This window comes from Capsicum annuum, chromosome 1 (assembly GCF_002878395.1).
Source record: "Capsicum annuum cultivar UCD-10X-F1 chromosome 1, UCD10Xv1.1, whole genome shotgun sequence".
Taxonomy (NCBI): domain Eukaryota; kingdom Viridiplantae; phylum Streptophyta; class Magnoliopsida; order Solanales; family Solanaceae; genus Capsicum; species Capsicum annuum.
This window is the reverse complement of record NC_061111.1, coordinates 37,779,493-37,799,192: the sequence shown is the minus strand read 5'-3', so window position 1 is coordinate 37,799,192 and position 19,700 is coordinate 37,779,493.

Sequence of the window (19,700 nt, the reverse complement as noted above, 5' to 3'; positions counted from 1 at the left end):
TGTAGGCCGATTCCGTTGTACATATTCGCTCGATGGAAAAGCCAAAGGAAAATATTTGGAATGTCTATTTGCCCTAATTTTGAGGATTTGTATTATTTGTAGATGAGTATATCCGGACTTAATCGGGTCGGGTAAGTCGGTTCATGGATTTCAGCTAACGCCGCCAGATCTTTTTTCTTTTTAAAAAAAAAAAAAAAACAATCTTAGAAAAGATACCTCAACTATATCCATGGACTAGTATAAATAATTAGATTAGTAACGCACATGTGTCTCAATGTAATATAAAAAATTACATATAAAAAGAATGAAGTATAAAATATTACATAAAAGTGCTTTTAGAGGACTATTTTTTTTTGGTTAAAAGCGTTTCTCAAAAAAGTATTATTAAGAATTAATTAGTGTTTGATTAAATTTTTTAAAAAATATCTTTTTAAGTATTTTTCAAAAAGTAGCTCTTTTCTATGAGAAACAACATGTATTCGATTAATAATCTTTTTGAGATTAAGCAATAATTATTGTTTGACCAAAATTTTTAATTATGTTTGTAATTGTATTTCTCTCAAAAATATTTTTATGCAAAAATTATTTTTTGTAAGCTTTTAAAAAACAACTTTCAACATTCCCTAAAATAATTATTTTCTCCTAAAAATTTGGTCAAATATCTTATTTTAAATCAAAAAATATATATTTTTGACCTCCCAAAAACTTGATCAATCAAATTATTAAAAAAAAAAAAGGTTAAAAGTGCTCAAAATTTTGACCCAATATAAAAGATACTATGAGAACTAACTTCCTTTTCATTTTTCCCTTTTAAAATTTCTAAGTTGTAATGAATTCACCTCCTTTTGACTTCTCCCTTTCAAAAATTTTGAATAAAAGTTTTACTAACTTCAATTTTTTTTTAAATATTAAATTAGGATTTCTTACATACTTCAAATTAAAAAGATTTTATATTTCTTTTACAAATTTGATATATACATTGTCCTAATAACGACGAATTTAATATAAAACTTACCTTTCATCATATATTTTAGAATCCCTTAATATTATTTTTTTATATATATTTTACCATATATATATTATTATGTATTTTAGGACTCCTAATATAATCTTTTTTTTTTTTTGAAAAAAAGGACTAACCTTTTATGAAAATTATTGAGGAATTCAATTAATTATTGACAATATGGTATATCTCTATTATTGTATTGTATTATTTTGTTGTAGTGTACAAATGATAGATAAATGTTTTATCAAACTTTGAGAAATTTTAAAATGATTGAAGCACGTAGGGCCCCATTCGGGGGAAGCGCTCTCTACCAAGGATTTTTTCTTATTCAGGACTCAAATTCGAGACCTTTGGTTAAGGGAGGAGCAGCCACATCCGCTGCACTACATTCTTTGGTGGTGTCTAGGGAATTTCTTGATAAAGCTTTAGACGTATGTAAAGGTAATAAAGCACATGTCATTGATATGTCTCATGCTGCAAAAGTAACTCACTTAACTACCCCTTTCATAACGGACAGGTTTATTACTGGACCATAATCGATGACCAGTAGGAGCTTGCCCAGTACTCCCTGTCTCAAAAACATGTCTTATAAAATAGTTAATACAGTCTTTCACAGATTGACCAGAAGAAATCATGAAACCATTTTCGAACTTCATGGAACTTGATATGTTGACCTCTCAATTGTTCTATTACGATCACCTCACATCCATTGGCTCCACTCTCCGTGATAAATCTCAAAACACTTGTTATATTAATTGACGAAGAGATAATAAATTTTTTAAATTCATATTCTATCACATATAATGAACTTTAGTATGTACAGATATATAAGGAACACATGAACAACACAAATAAATCGATGTGACGAAAATTAAAATTCAGTTAAACATGACTTCAAATTTGCTCTTAATTGACACAAAATCTCAAACACATGCTGCACATCAATCTGTTTTCTCGTGCACAAGAATATTGAAGAATCAATTACTAATAACTTGTACAGATTCTTTCATATATCGATTGAAGAAGTTAAGAAGGTAATAACTTTTAAAAAAACAATAAACACATTTCTGTGTTTATATTTATCTACAATTTTTGTATTTGGTTCGATTTTCGATCATAGGATCTCGATTATTCGGTTAAACCAAGAAACTCAAGTTGTATACTCCGCTTTTGTACTCAAATTTTTGAAATAACTAAAGCAGCAAATGTATACTTCCCATGGTGCCACTCCTCCGCTTTCCTAACAACAAGTTTTTTCTAAAGTGAGTACCTAAATTCAAACCTTGCCCAAATATCTTGGGACCTCCATCTGACCGTTCAGTTACAATGTCTAAATTTGAAAGACAAAGGATGTCTTCCCTTTTTTTCTCAAGTACAACTGTTACACTTGTTGCTTGCTTAGCCTAACAACTAACAAGTGACAAAAAATAAGAGAAGCAAGATTTTATATTTTGTAAAATTCTGGTCACTCTCTATTGCCATTAAAGAACATTCTGCCGAATCAAAGCCACATTAAATAACCTACAGGACAAAAAACACATCGAAATTAGCAAAATCTGGCTCAAGTGCATGAATGAATCAACGTCATTCGTTAGAATAACATACTTTTTCAATTGGAGTCATCTCAAGAAACTCAGGTGTCTTGTTTGATGCACCCATCTGAAAATCCTTGGCAAGTTTAACTTTACACATGTACTCAGCCGCAATAAATGCCTTAGCGGCGTTTTTATTGTTATTTTTCGAGTGTAAAACCTGCAACATACATAATGAAGACAGTTCAAAAGCTAGTACATCAGTCAAGATATCAAATCCACAAGGAAAAAAGTACCATCTCTTCTTATTCTTTAAAGCATGTTGTTATTACCACCTAAGTTGCTCGAACTCTCTAAGGAAGTGTTACCACATTCGTGTCGGATCCTCTAAAAATACACTATTTATGAACAATCTGACACACACCCACGATATTTTTGAAGAGTTCCAGCAACATTAGTTGCCACTTTTTGACGCACAATTTTCAATTTGACATCTCTATTAGAACACAATTTCGGCTTGCAAAACCTCAATTCTTGATTTTATAACAAAAATAAATTTGTACCCTATGATGTTTTCTCCCGCAACCAACTCTCTTCTCGCCTTTCATACTTCTAAAAAATAGGGTTCATCATATTAAGAATGTTAAATCACCGATCCAGTATTTTCCAAAAAGAAACTTTTCTTTCACAAATAGCCGTCACATTAGCCTTATCTTCATCGCTCCAACACATATTCCGATATTCCTAATTACCATATCTACCTACTAAAATCTCTTCAACTAAAAAAAACACCCCCTAGGTATCATAACTGAAAAAACTGACCCTGATAAAGTAAATCGAACTGAATCAAACTAATCTTGAATTTCAATTTTTTTAACAGACTCGCTATATTTGTTTTGACTAAAACCTGCTAATAAAAGAAGAATCTAAAATAATCCTTAAAGATGAGAACATGCATTAGATTTGATTGACACAAGAATTGAAACGCTATAAAATCTTTTTTTTCAACTAAATGGCTTGCGTTCATAGAAAAACAACTTCAATTAAATCATTCAAACGTTGGCTGAGAGAACCTCAATTACCACATTATAAAGCTTTTGTATGTCTAAAAGCATCCTATGCCGTCTTTGATGAGAAAGTTGATAGTAATACCCTTCCTTTCAAATCGTCCACTACGACCAATAAGATACAGGTAGTTTTCTGGTTGAGTTCGCAAGTCATAGTTAATAACACGTTAAGGGAGACTTGCTGGACATCAATACCACGAGCAAGGAGATCAGTTGTTATAAGCACACGAAATGAGTCAGATCGGAACTCTCTCAAAATGATAGCTCTTGTGTTCTGATCCATGTCTCCGTAAGTTCCAGATATTGTGTGATCAAGGCAAGGGTGATGCAGAATCATCAGTGCATAAAAGAAAAGAGTTGCGAAGAATAATCAGGAGAAAAACAATAACAATAAATATAACATAGTCTAACAAGCGGAGTTTGCGGAAGGTACAATATATACACAAACCTTATTCCTACCTCAAAATCAAATCACATAAAGTGCTCAAACAAATAACTAATAAAAACATAATAAAAATTAGGTTCATCGAAGAAAATAAATTGAATCGGAATTATACAAAAATACCAACTAAGAAGAAAGAAATGTAATAAAAACAGAAAGGAGGAAGTAGAAGGAAACCGACCTAAAAATTATTTGCAAGATATTTGTTAAATAGAGTTGTAGGAGATTTTTATTTACTATTTTCTTTAAATAAATAAGTGTATAAAGTAATATTTAAATTGATTTAGAACCGTAAAACATTAGGTTCTTGTATAGTTAAAATAAGTATTTTACTTCCCATGTATTTATGAATCATTTACTAACAAAATGTTCCATAATATTAGGAGTAGTCGTCTTTCCATATATAGCTAAGGTAAATTTTGCACTAATCTTATTCTTATTAATTCCTTTTTTTCCTTTTTGTTTTAACCTACGCCAACTCTTTATTTATGGTATATTTTTCGTTAGTTAAATCTACTCCAATTTCAATTGTGATGACTCTTTAACTTTCAACCAAAAAACATGTTCTTTTTCCTTTTTTTAATCTATCAAATTTTATTTAATTATTAAATATTAAAAAAAATTATTTGAAAAAATAAGTAAATGACCATTTTGTCTATTATAGAATCTTTTAATGAAGGATAAAAAGTTCAAATCACATTTTTAAGGGTCTTTACACTTTTAATACATTATTATAGATATAGATTTATTTTTATCATCCATTAAAATTAATAGATTCAATTTTTATTTTAATAAGTGTGATTTTTATTTTAATGGTGTGAGTCAGATTTTCTTTTAATAAGTTTGATTTTATATATCTACTAGTTTAGGTGTACGTGCCTCCCGTGTGTATCTCACTCTAATGAGTTCAAATGTTACTCTAAATAGGATATTTTTTTAAATAATAAACATGAATACAATCATTAAATTCAATATCTTTTGAGTATGTAAAGATGGAGAATTTATTTATTAAACCTAACCTTTACCAAAAATATTTGTAAAAGCCGATCAACATTCATCTATCACATGTAAACTGCAATAAAATAATATAATGATAGAGACATGAAAACAATACAATTAAATCTAATCTTTATACACAAATTTTTTTTCAAAGTCGTCCGACACTCATCTACCACCTATAAACTATAACATAATAATACGATAATAGCGATATCAAAAGAATACAACTAAACCTAACCTTTACATAAAAAAAATTCTCAAAGTAGAGATATTAAAACAATACAATTAAACCTAATCTTTACCTAAAAAAATTTTCAAAGCCAACCAACATTTATCTAATCACCTGTAAATGCAACAAAATAATACGATAAAACAGATATCAAAACAATACAATTAAACTTAAAGTTTACACACAAAAATTCCCCAAAGTCGATCGACATTCATTTATGAACTATAAACTACCACAAAATAATAAACTAATCGAGATAGTAAGACAATACAATTAAACTTAACCTTTACCTAAAAAAAGTCCTCAAAGTCGACCGACATTCATCGTAAATTAAAATAAAACAATAAGACAATAAAGATATCAAAACAATACAATTAAACCTAACCTTTACACAAGAAATTCTTCAAAGTCAACCAACATTCATCTACGACCTGTAAACTAAAATAAAATAATACAATAGTGATCACAAAACTTCAATTTTGATGAAAATAATTCTCATCTGAGTAAAAACTTTGACTCTAAAGAATGATTTGAATGAAAGCAAAGAAGATACAAATATACACACACGCTGAATTCTATTATGTTGACAAGAACATTGAAGAAGTTGAGGGTTAGAAAATCAAGCATCCATCAATCTAGACTTGCAACCGAATCAAGTTAGATAAGCATCAATCATATTTTTTCAATAGGCAAGAAAAATTTACCCTAGTTTATCAAAGTATAACCGTAAATTTAAAAAATCGAGAGAGCATCAAATTGACAAAATACTCCAAAAAAATACATAATTTAATGAATATAAATATTAACATGACATACTTACGACAACGTCAAGATGCATATAAGAAAGCATCAACCTCAACTTCCGTGACAAAGCAAAAACAAAAGAACACCCAAATCCCATTTGTCTATGGACGAATTTATCTATATCATATGTAACAATTCATAGAATAATTTCATAAGGAAAAAGAGAAAGAAGACCGACTTACAAATTCAAGAGGTATATATCTTATTACGTATATTTATAGAAGTATTTTTTTAATAGAGTCTTATTATATTATATATATATATATATATATAATATGTTAAAAGTGGGAAGACCCTTAGAAAAGTGATTTGAACTTTTTTTCCTTCATTAAAAGACTCTCATTTAGACAAAACTATCTTTTCACTATTTTCTTTAATTATTTTTATTATTTTAACTAGACCTCCTAAAATAGGATAGAAAAATACTTCTAAAATAGGACTATATTGAGAAAATACTTCTACAAATATGGAGATGCACGTTAAACTAGACAAAAAATTGATTTAATTATTGTGAAAATATAATTGATACTCATCTAAATTGATTTGGTTGCCGGTATGCTTAATTTTCTAACCCTCAACTTCTTCACTACTTTTGTCAACATAATAGAATTCAACTTGTGTGTGTATATATATCTTCTTTGTTTTCATTGAAGTCATTCTTTAGTGTCAAAATTTTCGCCCAGACAAGAATTATTTTCATCAAAATTGAAGCTTTGTGATCACTATTGTATTATTTTGTTGTAGTTTATAGGTCGTAGATGAATATCGATCAGCTTTGAGGAATTTTTTTAGGTAAAGGTTAGGTTTAATTGTATTATTTTTATATCTCTAATTTTTGAAATTTTTTTTTGTGTAAAGGTAAAGTTTAATTGTATTATCTTGAAATCTATTGTCGAATTATTTTGTTATAGTTTACATGTGGTAGATGAGTGTCTTAGATTTAATTATATTGTTTTGATGTCTCTATCATCGTATTATATTGTTGCAGTTTACAGGTGGTAAATGAATGTTGATCGGCTTTTAGAATTTTTTTTGGTAAAAATTAAGTTTAATTAAATAAATTCTCTAAAAGATGTTGAATTTAATTATTGTATTCATCTTTATTATTTAAACAAATATCTTATTTAGTGTAACGTTTGAACTCAATAAAGTGATGTACATGAGCGAGGCGCGTACACCTTAACTAGTCTTTATAAAATAGCATGAAACTTAGAGTTTCTCAAATATTTAGTTCTCTAAAGAAAATCATCACTCAACTATTGGGCTTTTCAATAACATGTACTTACACAATATTTAACATATTACCAGAGATTCTAGAGTGAGAAAGACCAAACTCTCCTAGTTTTCAACAATTCTTTCCTTTTTTTCTCGAAGTATGACCCATCCCTAAATTCCAAATCCTTTTCCACCAAAGCCACCAGATAGTCAAAATTCCTATATGTCCATAGACTCTACCGAAAAGCTCTCCTACAACGCTGTATTCAAGGAGCAACTACCTTCACCGGACCAAAATTCACTGGTAATTGACTCCCACCAGTTAATTCATCCTTAAACCCTGACACTAAAGGGGAAGGAATCATCTTATAATCAAAGGAAAAATCAATGTTATATGACCCCTGGAATTCTCCGTTATACTCAAATTAGTGGAGAAAAAATTAAACCACTCCTATCTAAAGAGAAGTTGACTGATCTGTGAAAGTTGAAAGAGAATTTCCCCCTAATCGACCTTGGGCTCGGTGAAGGTTTCAGATAAGGATTCATAAATATGGATCTTGTAAGAGGGACCCTGGTTTGTGTTCGATTCATATTTGTCGGTCCGAACCTGGGACCCTAACTTCACCCCCAAGAACTCGACAATCGAATCTACAGCCATCTGGTTATGGCTTCCCAATTACCAACTGAGTATTACAATAGCTCAATTCTGGAAAAAATAGGGAAGAAGGTGGGCAAACTCCTCAAAATTGACGTGTGTACCTTCACAACTCTCAGAGGAAGATATGTACGAATCTGTATCCAAGTTTCCATGGATACACCCTTCAAATTAGAAGTTACCATGAGCAGGCACAAATAACCAATAGTTTACGAGGGAGATGGATTTCTCTATACTACTTGCAGGAAGCTAGGGCACACCACAATCTCATGCCCATCAAAAGTACCAAAGAAGGATTCCTCTACGACAAATCCATCGACAACCATTATGCCAGATGAAGCCACTTAGCAAATAGTTAATTTCAACCGGCAGTGAAGGGAGAAGATAAAGACCACCATCAATGAGCAAAACCCGGCTCAGAATGTCAAGGTGAAAACGTTTGATGTCGGGCCAGGTAAGTTCCTTGACCCCTTTAATTCTATTTCTCTCATCGTCCTAGTGATGGAGCCTCAACGAGCGTCTCCAAAGGCAAAAGGCTAGTGACGATGGTCCCAAACCCTAATGAATCGGGTCGAGATGTTGGGCCTTCAGCTAATCAGGCCTATCATAATACCAATTATGCTGCCAGATAAAAAAAGAGGCCCATGTCCCAAGGGGTTGGGCCTATAATTTACCCAAAAGCTCATAAGGAGGGATCTTAACCCTCTCTGGTGGGCCTGCTATATCCCAGTTCAGACAAAATAAAATTAGGACAGACCATTCCAGTTGCTGAGTTGGAAAATGGTCCAAAAAGTCATCCATTTCTCTCCTCTTTTGGGATCCAAATGACAAGAACCCCCAGGACTATGATAGCGTACATCAATCACACTGCCGAGTCTCTTCTTTCCAATGTCACCTCATTTACTAATGCATGCGCCAGTAATGATGGAGGGAAAAGGGTCATCCCCTCAGTTAATAACCCTTTCTCTCTTTTTTTCTTCCAATATTCACTCTCTCAAGTAATCTTAGAGCTGAAAAAGATTCTCAGCATTCACCAAATAACCTCTTTATGCCAGAACCCTCTACCTCTAGAGTCTTTTACAATAATAACTCTGGACAAGGACCGCATCCCGACCTCATGGTTGGATATTTGTCTCTCATAGTTAGTTATACCCCTCAAAGTACAATTCGAGAAAAGGACCTTCATTCTACAAATCCAGGACACACATTACCTATCCCAGCTAGTGAGGAAGGGTCTGAACCAAGGTCTATCCAACTACGGCCAAAATGTTTGGATAACCATCATGATGGGCATATTCAGTCATAACCTAATGAACAATATCTTACCAGAAATGATCTCTAAAAAACTAAACAAGTTGTGCCAAAGCCTCTCATTCTTTCCTCCAGCAATGATAAACCTACTACTAGAAGGTCTAACTTTTGTGAAATGCTCTGGGGACCTCCCCCAAGCCCTCCCCCAGTTTCATCTTCTTTTTTAACCCTTCCTCTCTTTATCTGTAGAGATGAAGGAGAGATAAAAAATAGTGGAAATTATGAGGGAGAGCAATCGGGAAATGGAAAAGACTCTTACCTCCTTAAAAGTCCCCCAGGTAGAAGTTATCAATCTAGGAAAGCCATTCAATCATCTCTTCGAGGATTTCATAAGCGAACTCTTTATAGTCCTCCTTCCACTGGACCTCATTAAGTTTGACTTAGAACTCAAGCTGCCAGGTCCAGGGATCTTCTACTCCTCTAAGATAAGCCCTGTCTCAAAGAATAGAAAAGATCCAATGTTCTTTCCAGCCCCCACCAGGACAAGGCAAAGAGATCATGGAGAATCCCAACCATCTGAACAACCCCACCCCAATGAATACAATAATATGGAATGTTAGAGGAGCTAACAACACCGAGTTCAAAAGGCATTGTCAAGCCATGATAAGTATTCATACACCCTCTCTCCTTATCCTGATGAAAGCTAGGATGGGGGATCACAAGGCTCTCACTGATACTTTTAGTTATAACAGCCATATTCAGTTTCCTGCTACTGGTAATTCTGGAGGAATAGTGATTATGTGGGAAAACTTCTCTCTGTGCATCCAGGAAATCTCTATTTTTTCTCAAGGGATCTACATAGTTGTTAAGGTAATGAACCCTCCTTTCTCTTGAATTTTTAGTGCTATCTATGCTAGTAATGACTTTAATGTTAGGATAAATCTCTGGGAAAACTTGATGGAGTTTACCAACTCTATTAAGGATACTCTCAATGTACCCTGGCTTATTGGGGGGATTTCAATAAAGTTCTCAGAGATTTTGAGAAGTATGGGGGAAACTGTATAAATAACAACAGGACTAGTGCTTTCTAGAACTGCATTAATAACTGTAGTTTGATTGATTTAGGCTTTAAGGGTAGCAAATATACCTGGACCAACAAAATGTATGGAAATAGGAAGACCCTTATCCTTGAAAGACTTAATAGATGCCTGGATAATGAAGCTCAGATTCATATTTTCCTTGAGACTACTGTTTCACACCTCCCCAGAATTAATTCTGATCATTTCCCTCTCCTGGCGAATATCCACAATAAGCCCTCTTCTATGAACAAGCCTTTCAGAGTGAAGTCTATGTGGTATTCCCACCTTGATTTCATAAACATTGTCAGAAACTCTTTCCAGACCAATACCTCCCTCACAAAGGCTATCCAACTCTTTAAATCTCAAGTCAAGATCTGGAACCGGAATACTTTGGAGAACATTTTTCACCAAAAGAAAAGAATTCTAGTCAGACTTGCTGGAATCTAAAAATCCACCTACTACCCCTCCAGTTACTTCCTTAAGGATATTGAGAGAAGTCTTATTAGAGATTTTAGCAACATCCTCAAGCAAAAACATGAGCTCTGAAGGCTAAAGTACAGAATTAGTTGGCTTTTTGAAGGGAATGCCAACACAAAATTCTTTCACTCCAGTATCCTCAATAGGAGAAGGAGAAACAAAATCAATGCCCTTAAAGTTGAGAATGGTGCCTGGATCTATAAATCTTATGCCATCAAAGATCGTATCACCTCCTTCTACAGGGATCTATTTACCATTGAACACCCCTATTTCCCTTGGAATTATCAATCCAATCCTTCCTCAAGGGGCTCTATCAGGCTGGAAGACCATAATCTTCTGGATAGTATTCTTTCCCAGGAGGAGATAAAAAAAACTTTCTTTTTCTTCAATCCTGACAAGACCCCTGGCCCTGATAGGATTCGCCCCTTCACGTATCAGAAGTACTAGAACATCATGGGGCAATCCGTTACCAAATTCTATATTGACACTTTAAAAAAATAAATCCATAGACCCAAAGTCAATACTAGATACCTTTTCTTGATTCCTAAATGTTTTAATGCCTCAAACCTCAAAAACTTCAGACCCATTGGACTCTGTAACACCCAATATAAAATTGTCACCAAGTTTATTGCTAGATGGATCAGACCTTTCCTGTCTGAACTTATTGGTCCCAACCAAGCTAGCTTCCTCCTAAATAGAAGGACATTTGACAATCCCATAATTTTCCAAGATATTATCTCCCATTTCTAAAAAAACAAAAGGTAAGAAGGGTCACATGATTCTTAAAATTAACCTTGAAAAGGCTTTCGATAGATTGGAATGGTCCTTCATCAGACAAGCTCTTCATTTCTTCAGAATTCCACCCAAACTCACCTCTCTTATCATGTCTTGTATCTCTTCCTCCTCCTCTATTTTCATCATGGTTAATGGTGAAAAAAATCTCTTTTTCCATCCCACCAGGGGGATCAAGTAAGGTGACCTCATCTCCCCTTACCTCTTTATTAAATTAATGGACCTTTTCTCCAGGAGAATTTACCATGAGGTTGACATTCTTACCTGGAACACTACCTTCATCATTTAAAGGGGTCCTCATCTCTCTCATCTCTTCTTTGCTGATGACTTAACCCTCTCTGCTAAAGCCCCTGAAAGCAACTGCACCACTATTAGGAATGTTCTCCCGAGTTTCAGCACCCACTCTTGTCAAAGGGTCAACCAAGCCAAATCCAAGGTAATCTTTTTCAATAATTGTACCTCGAAAAACAGACTTTTTCTCTCACTCTTTTTCCATCAAAGCCTCAACCTCTTTTGAAAAATACCTGGGCTTTCCAATCCTTCACCAGAGGCCTTGCAATAGTGACTATTAGTTTATTATTGATAATATGAACTCTAAACTGGTTGGTTGGAAAACAAATTTCCTATCAATGGCTGGAAGAATCACTCTAGCCAAGTCCTCCCTAAATAGAATTCCTACCCATGCCATGCAGTTCACCCTCCTTCCCAATAGAGTCCTTACTTCTATTGATAGAACCCAGATAAACTTTATCTGGGGTTCTTCCATGGAGAAAAAAATGCACCTCATCGCTTGGGACACTATCACCCAACCAAAAATTAATGGAGGGTTAGGAATGCAGAAAGCTAACCTCGGGAATGCAACTCTGAGTGCAAGTTTGGCTTGGATATACTACCACAATCACTCTAGTCTTTGGTCTAAAGTTCTTAAAGGAATAAGAATATCTTCGATAATACTAGGGACAAAACTTCTTTCCAGCAGATTTATGGGGAGACAATGGAATTTCTCCACCTAACTGTGACGAGAAAGCCCACTAAGACCTGCAAAATGATCAACATTAAATGGACTCCCCCCTCTAGGATTGCTACAAACTAAACACTGATGGTTCTTGCCTTGGGAACCCAGGTAAAGGTAACACAGATGGGGTGATCAGAAACAATTTTGGGGGATGGGTAGAGGGATTCTCTAGAGGTTATCCTTGGACTACTAATAATCAAATGGTCTCTATGCTCTCAAAGAGGGCTTACAACTAGTAGAAGAATATAACCTCACCCCTATTGAAATTAACATTGATTCGTTAGAATTTCTTCAGATGCTTCATAATGGTAATCTACTGTATAATGACATTATTGATGACTGCAGGTTAAGACTAAGAAGACTAGGAAACCCAAAGGTGCTCCACTGCTATAGGGAGCAAAATGGTGTGAGTGATTGTTTTATCCCTTTTCGGATTTTATTTTAAAGAAAATGGTTTGACCTTTTCAAACTATTTCGAAAGATTCAAGAGAATGTCGAAATAATTTTGAAAGATTTTACAGAGTCGTCACTTGATTTTTATAGAAAATATCAAGAAAACTTAAAAAGATTTCAAAGATTCAAAAACAAAAATAAACCTTTGAAATAAGAGAAACTGAGTAAGGGTTCAATTAACGCCCTAAGAAGGTTTTTAAGGCACTTAGGAGCGTCCGTTTTAAAATGGTTCACCAAAAGACTTATTTTTGACTAACTTAAAAATGTGACTAACTTTACGAAAAAGGTTGACTTTAAAATACTAAAGTTATATATTTTACTCAAAATTGGCATTTGTTCATTCGAATGAGCAATAGTCTACTTAAATTAGAAAGGAAGCTACAACATGGTCTACTTATTAATTTTGAGAAAAATATTCCGCCATATTTATGAATAAATTTAGAAAAAAATGTAGCAAAAATTCTACTTGAGAAAATATACTCTTAATTCGTAATTGTTTTCTAAAAAAGGATTTGAAACATCTTACTTGAATTAGAAAGAGAACCTATCTAGACTAGATGACACATTTGAATTTAATAAGTTGGTTTTTATGGTTATTTACTATCATTTGTTGTCATAAAAATGGTCATTTTGTTATGGAAAACACTTTTGAAAAATATCATATTAAAAATATTTTATCGATTTGCCGCAATTTAGAATTTACGATAAAAAATAATTTTTCGATTTTGAAGAAAGTTATTTTTACTCAAGTAAACTATTAATTACATGAATAAAACGAATGTCATTTCGAAAACGAAGTGTTTAATTTTTTAAAGACTTAGTTTTAGGAAGAAAGAATCGAAAGACATACTTTAATCCATTTAGATGAGATAAATCAAGTATGAAAATTGAAATAAAATAAAATAAAATAAAATAGCAACAACGTGGGGAAACACTAGATTAATTAAGGAAAAATAACAAAAACTAGCATAATTAAGACTATAATTACAATAAATAGCAATACTATTTCAAAATTACAACTTATAGCATAAGTAGCAATACTTTACCCTCTTTTTAGAGAAGGGCGTGTATTTCTCCATCAGTTTGCCTTTTTCCTTTTTTCATGCAATATTCACTTCTCTCTCTCCAATTAACCGCATCTTCTATTTTTTTTTCAATTTCTACTTTTATCTCTCAATCTTTTGATAAACAGTGTGCTCCATAGTATTTGCATCTCATCTTTTCACATAATTTATATTTTTTTTATTTTTTCGTATTGCTTTCTTCTTCTTTTATTTTTTGGTGTTTTTTCAGCCAAGGAATGCCGCTCCCAGTGATGGATGGGCTGGTGGCTTCCATTGGACTCGCCGGTTTAACATATTTTTGATAAACACATAGATTATTGTTTCCTACAGAAGAAGAGTTTAACTGGTTTCCTCTTATTGCTTATCCATGAGACAACCTAATAGGCTATGACATCCAGTTTTCAACATTTCTTGTTCTATTAACATGATTTCCTCATCTTTATTACCGTGACCATGAGCTAAAGTCGTTTTCAAGTGGTCTCTTGCTGAAAAATATTTTTCTTTTTTTACTATTTTGATGGGAGTACTATTGTATCTACACTTCCTTAGAGATTCTCTAATCTGTGATTCATTATAGGATTGCAAAATATCAGGAAGTAAATCCTGCTGTTTTCACAATAGTAACTTTCCCATTCCTCTTTGTTGTCATGTTCGGAAACTAGGGACATGGTATATGCTTGTTTCTTGCAAGGCGTTTTTCGGTGGATTTTCAACGGAGGGAGGGTCTATCCGGTGCGATGATCAGCAGCGACAGTAATGACATTTTACCAACGAGTATTAGCCGAAATCAATCACAGGGGTTGAGTTTTATTCGATGATTCGCTGATTTTGCAGATTCGATCTTAGCCAGTTTTTATGGGTTTTTCAATGATGTGATAGCGGTGGATCATTATATTCCGACGATATTTCTATAATTTGTAATTTTTACTGTATAGATATGTATTTGTATTTTGTAATGATAAGATTTGTATTTATATTTGTATTTGTATTTGGTACTGATAAGATTTGTATTTGCTACAATGTAGGTATGTATTTGTATTTGGTATTGTAAAATTTGTATTTATTACAGTATAGATATGTATTTTTTTAGTTGTAATCTTACATTTTATGGACAATATGTTCATCTATGTATTTTTGTCTTTATGAATAATACATATGTTCATTCCAGTTTGCATATGTATTTATGTCTAATACAAATACATTTTTCAGAAATATGTATGGATTCTTGTTATTTATATGCAGACGTGTTTTACTAACGCATATGTATTTTACTAAATTATTTTGACATTTAAATGTTATACATGGTACAGTTTAGATATATATTTAGATTTTTGATGTTTAAACTTTTCAAATAGAATATTTTGGTAGTTTGTTTATGTAAATGTTAGCAATATGTCTTTATTAACTTTTGTTGTATCCAGTTTTCGCATATGTATCTATGTCTAATGCATATGTATTTTCCATTTATGCTTATATATGCATATGTTTTTTTTTTACAGATTTGCATATATATTTTTGAACAATACTTAGTTATTGTATTGTTATGCACAAGTCCAAATAGATTTATGAGTCATATATATTTATTACTAATACATATGTTCATTCCAGCGTACATATGTATTTTTATGCATAAATATTTTACAAGTTTGTAGGTATTTTTTTCTGATATGCATAAGTATATATAATTGTATATAATTGTCCGAATGTGTATTTTTCTACAATGCATATGTCTATATACTTAGACAGACCTTGGAATCTAAAGGATTCAGGTTGAGTAGGACCAAGACGGAGTACTTAGAGTGCAAGTTTAGCGACTTGAGGCAAGAGGACAATGTGGTGGTGCAGTTGGAGTCGTAGGCGATTTGTAGGAGGGATAGTTTTAAGTATCTTGGGTCTATGATCCAGGGGAATAGAGAGATTGATGAGGATGTCTCCCATCGTATTGGGGCAGGTTGGACAAAATGGAGGTTTGCCTCGAGAATTTTATGCGATAAGAAGGTGCCTCTTAAGCTTAAAGGTAAATTCTATAGAGTTGCGGTCCGATCGGCCATGTTATATGGGGCGGAGTGTTGGCCTGTTAAGAATTCTCACGTCCAAAAGTTGAAGGTTGCAGAAATGAGAATGTTGCGTTAGATGTGTGGATTTATGAAGGCGGACAGGGTCGGGAATGAGACTATTCGGGAGAAGGTGGGAGTGGTTTCGGTGGAGGATAAGTTGCGGAAAGTGAGGTTGAGATGGTTTGGCCACGTGATAAGAAGGGGCACAGATGCCCCAGTCCGTAGATGTGAGAGATTGGCCTTGGAGGGTTTCAAGAGGGGTAGGGGTAGAACGAAAATGTATAGCGAGGAGTGATTAGACGTGACATGGAACAGTTACAGCTTACTGAGGACATGACCCTAGATAGGAAGGTTTGGAGGAAGAGTATTAAACTAGAAGGCTAAGGTGGGTGGTCGAGTCGTAGTCCATAGTTAGAAGGTTTAAGGATAGCTTAGTTGGGAGTTCCAGTTATGGGGGAGGGGGTCATTGGGTTGTTAATTATACTGTTTTTTTTTTGTGAATGTTGGTTCTTTTGTTACTTTAGCATATTGCTTACCTTTTGGTTAATTATACTTTATTTTTGTACATGTTGGTTCTTTGTTCTTTATCATGTTCCACGACTGTTGGTCTGCGGTCTTTTGTCTTGAGCCGAAGGTCTATCGAAAACAACCTCTCTACTCCTTCGGGGGTAGTGGTATGGACTGCGTACATTTTACCCTCCCCAGACCCCACTATGTGGGAATATACTGGGTTTGTTGTTGTTGTTATTGTTGCATATGTTTATATAATTGTCGAGTTAAATACACACAGATCTTACCGTATATATATGCATTTATGACTAATGCATATGTATTTTTCAATTATGAAAAATAGATATGTTCATCCCAATTAAGACTAAATACATATTTATAAATAATACATATGTTCATTCCAGTTTGCATATGTATTTATGTCTAATACAAATACATTTTTTCAGAAATACGTATGGATTCTTGTTATTATATGCAGACGTGCTTTACTAACGCATATGTATTTTACTAGTATGAATATATATTTTTCATGATATGCATATGTATATTCAAAACAAACTAAGTTAATCAAGCTCGGTAAAATAAATACAACATTAAAACTATAACAAGTTCAATAATAAGTTCAAAATTTAGAAAAACGTAATTCTCAATGAAAAAATTCAACAATTATTTTTTGACTAAATACATCAACAAACTTTTCATTTGTTGTATTTCCTATATGAGCGTCTATTGTGACCTTTAAACCCACATGAACTACAATAATTTTTGTTTTTCTTTCCGAATATATCTCTTCCGGATTTTTCATGATCCTTCTTTGGAGGTCTTCCAGAGGGCCGCTTGTGTTTTGGGGGCAAAACTACCTCTTCCAATATTTTCTGTGGTTATACCCAGTCATCTTTATGTGGTAGAGGATAAATTAGAAGATCATACGTTCTCAAGACAGTTTCTTTCACCGCATTCTTCTTTTAGAATCTCAAAGAACCAAGTCCAAGATGCATCATTTTCAGAATCATGTACACCATATGTCAATAGAACTATATGGCCTGCATATGAAAAAAAAAATATAAAAGTACATGATTTATAGACACAAAATACTATATATGTATATTATAAATACATATTGCTGGAAACATACATAACTGCTAGTGAACGCATAACCATACTGCATCTGTATATTATAAATACATACTGTTCGAAACATATGTAACTTTCAGTGAACACATAAACATGTTGCATATGTTTATTATAAATACATGCAGCTGGAAACATTTGTAACTGCCACTGAACACATGAACAGACTGTATATGTATATTTTAAATACATACAGCTGAAAACACAGCTAGTGAACATATAAACAGAGTGCATACGTATATTCTAAATACATACATCTGGAAAATAAATATAAGTTCAAATAATAGTTATCCTCGACTAAAATTCAAATTTAACGTATAATAATTATATCTCAATTTTCAAATGACATAAACAATAATAACTTCGAATTTGAAAAAAAATCGCTCAGAATAATTTTTTCAACAATTGATAAAACTCAAAATACGATCTCAATTTTTGAACTCCATGACTGTTATGCGATTTTGTTATACAATTTTCATAATTTTTTGCAATTATATTTTTTGAAAATAACAAATCAAATCTAGTATGTTTATCGTTTCCAGAAATTTTCGCAATTGAATAAATATGATCTTAAAGTTTGTTTATCCATACCTGTAATTATTACATTGTTTATTCAATTGTTCTTCGTAAAATACAAACATTCATCAACGATATTCCAATCACTCGATTTTTTTTTAATATGCTTTTAAAATTCAAAATTTAACATATAAGAATTGTAACTTATGTCGCTATAAATACATAACGACAAATAAAACTGTGAATTTGATCAAAAAAAATATCGCTAACAAAATTTTAAACCAGAAAATTCAAAATATGCTACAAAAAATTGAACTTTATGAATTTGAGCAAACTTGTTATTACATTTCTACAAATTTCCGCAATTACAAAAAAAAAAAAACAATCTCAATATTTGTTTATCCATACTTGTGATTTTTTTTTTCAATTATATTTCGTCAATTTCAGAAACGTTGCCCAATGATATTGGAATCACCCGATTTTTATTTTTATTTTGAATTTGATTTTGAGATGTTGTTTATGGAAAAGGTTTTTTGAAGTAAGTTGATGTATTTTAATGGTTAAGGTAAAACTAAAAGAGTCATAAAAGGTGGCTACAAATAAGGAACAGTTTCATTCCTTATTTAACTCTAACCAGTTAGAGTTAAATAGGGTACAAATATCCTATTTGTATGTGTATTTTTATAGCAACCTTTTGCAGAAATACAAAATACCTATGGCTATTTTTCGTAATTTTAAAACTATTGCTACAAAAGTTATAATTAAGGCTCTACAGTTGCTATTTCTGAAATTTTCCCATTAATTAAAGTTCGCACAAATAAACAAGTATAAATAAGAGAACAAAAGTTTAAAAGTTAGAATTGGGCCTTTTTGGACCCATCAGTGGGCTGCCCAGCTTTGGGCTTCCCATCTTATGGACTTCAAGTCGATTTCCCTGAAATGTATATCAGCTATATACAGACTGTATATCAGTTTAGCTGCTGCTGCGTTTTGTGTATATACACTGTATATCAGTGTATAAAACATCCGTATATTTGCTCCCGGCTCTATTGCATCACGTTCTGGCGTATGTCAGACGCCTTGAACTTGAAAAGACTCGTATATCCTCTGTATACAGGGGTATACCAGCCTTTTCCTCGTGTATTAGTCCATTTTGGACTTGGAAATATGACTCGAAAGTAATACGTGCCTCTTTGGCCCACGAAGATGCTAGGGAAAGGAATCCGATGGGCTCATGGGTGAGCATTACAAGCATCAAAAATAAAAGGAAAAGGATTAGACAAAGAATAAAGCGAAAATGATATCAATATGCAGGTAACATAAAAGAAGCCAAAATCTTCCCATCCTATAAGTAAAACACATCAGTAAAAACCTTTGTTTTCTACATGAGTTTATGTAAATATTTG